Source organism: Asparagus officinalis, chromosome 10, assembly GCF_001876935.1.
Source record: "Asparagus officinalis chromosome 10, Aspof.V1, whole genome shotgun sequence".
In the NCBI taxonomy this organism is placed as follows: domain Eukaryota; kingdom Viridiplantae; phylum Streptophyta; class Magnoliopsida; order Asparagales; family Asparagaceae; genus Asparagus; species Asparagus officinalis.
The window spans coordinates 30,219,222-30,224,130 of record NC_033803.1 but is presented as its reverse complement, the minus strand read 5'-3'; positions in this window follow the sequence as shown (position 1 = coordinate 30,224,130).

Below are 4,909 nucleotides of genomic sequence, written 5' to 3'. Positions count from 1 at the left end.
GCCTGAGCCTTACCGGTCGACATATGAGTCGACTGACGTCATCAGTCGACACATCAGTCGACTGATGAGATGTTTTACAGATTCTTGATCTGTTTGAGTTGCTTTTCGGGGTCGCCTCGATAACCTGACCCTAGTTTACCATGTTAATGATTTATCTGTACATGTGGGTTGACTTTTGACACAAGTCTAGACATGTACACCGAGATGCGTGTGTAAGCTATGACATGGCACTATATTTATGCTCTGAGATTAGTTGTATTTCTTTTATTATTGTTTCCTGTACTAGAACCTCGGGTTTAGTGTTTAGGGATTTACAATTTGAGATACAAGGTATATACATGAGGGTTTCCTTGTTTGGATTATTTCGCTCGACATACCTATGCTCGTGTTGTAAATTTCTAAATACTTAAATTCTCTTTAGTAAGATCAATGATTTTAGATCTATTATGTATTAACTGTATTTTTCTTATACAACGAGCCATGTTCCCTTGGGGTTGGTTGTGATGTTGCTCGCTAGCGCTTTGACGCTCGTTGTCCCTTCCCCTTTCAGGTAACGAGCCAGGAGCCCGGAGAGTCGCAGGTTGATGGCGATGCATTTTAGCTTCAGCCGTCTATTTAGTTATATATTTTCTTTTGGAGTTTCATAGTAGATTTTTGTTTAGACATTTGAGAGTCTTATTCTAGAAGTTGTAAAGGCTGTGTGCCTTATTTCCTCTTGTCGGATATTTATATTTGAGACTTATTGAGCATTCCCGTTTATCTATTCTGACATTGACTATATATTTCTGTATGTTGGATGATGAGATATTAATGTGATCACTATTATTTCATCAGTTGATTCTTGCAATATCTTTTACTTGCTTTTGTACCTACACCTGTTGTTGATTCTACTAGATAGATGTTAATTGTGATGGTGAAACATGTTATTGCACGGTGTGGTGCATGGCAGGTTTGACATTCTTGATTTCACCTGGGACTGCAGCCTTGTGTGAACCCAGGGGCGTCACATATTGCTGCAAGAAAGAATATAGCATTGCTTAATGTAGTTAGATGCATGTTGTCTCATTCTGGTCTCTCTAAAACTTTTGGGGGGAAGCATTGTTAACTGCAAACAATATTTTAAATAGAATTCTCATCAAATCAGTTGTATCTACACCTTATGAATTATGGAATGAGCGAAAACCTAATTTAAGTCATCTCAAGAAGTGGGGATCTATAGCCCATGTTCTTATTTCATGTCAACTTAGAGATAAGTTGGAGTTTAAAACAATAAAGTGTAGATTCATAGAGTATTCAAAAAAGTCAAAAGGTTATAAGTTCTATAATAAATAAAAGGAGTCATTGACAGCAGAGATGCTATATTTCTAGAGAATCTAGAAGAAGATGAATAAGTTCGAGAGGAAACAAAACCTCTAACTATAATAGATGGTGATTATTACAGTATTGTTCGTACTAATGACCATGATATTATGAATGAACCTAATCTTAAAAATGATGAAATACCTATGAAAAATAATATACCTCATCAACCGGTTGTAGACAACAAAAGGCCAAGAACACAACCTTCATGGATGGATGATTACTATTTGTATTCATGTGAGCTATCCTGTTTCTCGGTAGATACAAATATAGAAGAATAATATCCCTTAACCTTTTCTGATGCGATGAAATCATATGAATCAGCTTTATAGCTTGAATCTATGAGAGAAGAACTTGATTCTATAGAAAAAAATAAGGTATGAGAGTTATGTGACCTACTAGAAAATAGAAAGGCCATAAGATGCAAATGTGTGCTAAAAAGTAAATATCATGTTGTTAGATCTATTGATAAATTCAAAGTACGGTTAGTTGCCAATGGTTATAACCAAAAGGCAGGAATAAATTTTTAGGAGATGTATTCTCTTGTAGCTAAATTTGCATCTATTAGAATTATTTTGGCTATAGTTACATATCTTGATTTGAAGTTATTCTAAATGGATGTTAAAACAATATTCCTTACTGGAGAGTTGAAGGAAGCGATATATATGCAACAACCTGAAGGTTTTCAGGTGAAAGGACAGGAACATAAAGTTTACAAATTAATAAAATCTCTATATGGTTTAAAACAGTCTTTTAGACAATAGTATCTTAAATTTCATGATGTATTAACTAAACTTAGTTTTATTTAAAATAAATTAGATAATTGTGTATATGTCTTGAAAAGTGGGAGAAAATTTACTATCTTATCCTTATATGTGGATGATATATTGATCACTGGAAATGACATAGAAATGTTGAGTAAAATCAAGACAGATCTCATCGAAAAGTTTGAGATGAAAGACATAGGAGATGCATCATATATTATTGGAATTCAAATAATTCGAGATAAAAAGTCTAGAATGCTAAGTTTAAACTAAGAAAAATATTTAAGATCAGTTCTTAAAAGGTTTGGAATGGAGAATTCTAATCCGGCGCCAACTCTGTTGATCATATGAAAGAGATTATGTTAAGAGCAAAGCCCTGGAGAGGGGCAAAAGCCATTAGATGTTCCTTATACTCAAGCAATTGGAAGCTTGATGCATGCAATGTTGTGTACCAAACCTAATATAGCTTATATTGTGTCTAGTCAATCAATATCAAAGTAATCTAGGACTAGCACATTGAGAAGCTGTTAAAAAGATTATGAAGTATATCAGAGGTACATTGACTCATAGATTAGTTTATCAAGCTGATTCGCTTGAACTCCTCGGTTATTCCAATGCTAATTTCGGAGGTGGTAAAGATGATGGAAAGTCCACTTGAACTCCTCGCTTGAAAATGTTTATTTGACACATCAATGCTCCAACCAAAGGCCAACACAACCAAAGACTAAAGGTCAAACAACCAACATTTGGCGCGGCAAACCAACACAACTAAGAGCTGAAACCAAGGCCGACACAGTCATGCTGACCAAAGGCCAAGCAACATGAGGCCAAACAAACACCAATTGCAACATGTCAAGTAGACAAAGGAAACCACAAAAAAGTACAAATGAAAACAGCACACACCAAATCCAGGCTGACCAAAGGCCAACCAAAGGCCAACACAACAATTTAGGGTCTAAGGGCCAAGCAACAAGAGGCTGCAACCAAGGAAAGCACAAACTAAAACCACAAAAAACACAACTGAAACAAAGGCCAAGATATGTCAAAGACCAACCACAGGCTAACACAACCAAAGACCAAAGGCCAACACAACCAAATGCCAAAGACCAACCACACACCAAATCAGGTCACATTGTTCAATATGATGACTTCAAGCCTGTTCCATGACCCACAATTAAAAATACATATTTTTCTCTTCTTATCCCTAGACCAAGAAGAATGGTAATTACAATATGTATATGGAGAAGAATGCCATTAATAAGTCACTAAAATGAGCTATCGAAGATTTTACACACTTAGCGCTTATTGTTTGTCATCACATTTAATGTTTGCCTTCAAATTAATTTTTCAATTTGTTTCTTAGTTCGTATTCAGTTCATCAAAAACAAAGGCCATTCTCAAGGACAAGAAAGTCCATAACTATGAACCTATCAACTAATTGAATGCAGACAAGGAGTTTCTAGCCATAAAAATTGACTAATTTCCCATCATTCAAAGAAATAAAATGGTTTTCGACTATACTAATTTCTTTTTACGCAAACTGTGCCCTTCATTCATGATAAATTTGCATGGAAAAATTTATAACATAGTCAAAAAGACCACGAAATTGCTACTAATATTGGAAAAAATTATAACGTAGTAGACCACGAGGTTGTTTAAGCATGGTAAAATTTGCAAACTGTGCCCTTCATTCATGATAAATAACGTAGTCAATTACTAATTTGTTTTTACGCAAATAATTATCGGAAATTGCTATTAATATTCATGTTAGCATGAACTCAGATTAATAGTTGAGGCAAACAACCAAAGCATATATATTAAGTTAAATAAAATTAATGCCCAAAATCAGAGCTCAAACAGATCAGAGCTCAAACAGATCAAAGCTCAAACAGACCATGAAAATCCACATGTCAGAGCTCAAAATCGGAGCAAAAAACAGTGCTCAAATCGGAGCAAGAGCTGAAGATCTCAAGAACAAAAGGCGTTTAAAGTTTTTTTTTACCTGAGTAGCGCGCGAGATCTCAAGAACGGCGACCTTCTTTCAAATCCCCAAATCAATCGCAAGATCTCAAGAACAGCGATCTCAAGATCGCAAGAGCTCAAAACGGATGAAGATCGAGCTCGCTTACACATGAGAATGGCATCAAGAAGTGAGAACGAGAGCTGGAGGAAGAGGAAGTGGTGCGAAGTTGATGTGGGAAATCGGAGTGGAAGCGAGAGCAGGAGGCGGGAGAAAATGGAGGGAAGGAACGACGCTGTGATCAGAACCTTAGGGTGAAAGGAGAGGGGGAAAAAGAGCTTTAATCACTTTCCACCAAAATCGGCGTTTTAGGGACGGAAAGAAACTTTCTGCAAATCACCATTTTTCAGCGCCCTTTTCTTTCGCCGCTCAAAACGAAACAAACAGTCGGAAATGAAAAAAACTGACAGAATTTTCAACGTCAGTTTTCAAATTGGGCCTTTCCTTCACTTTCAGCTCAATTTTATGCGAAACAAACATGCTCGAAAGTGAAGGAAACACAAGAAAGTGAAGGAAAATTATCTATAAAAAGTGAAGGAAACGAACCAAACAGACCCTAAGCTAAAGTTTTGGAATGTAGATCCTCTTCACTATTTTAAATAAAGCAAAATTACCAAAATAGTATTTTTTTTGTAAACACCCCCCCCCCCCCAAAAAAAAAAAAAAAAAAAAAAAAAAAAAAACACACCCACACACACTCTCTCTCTCTCTCGCTCTCTCTCTTTCTCTCTCTCTCTCCCCCCCTCCCCCCCTCCCCCCCCCAACC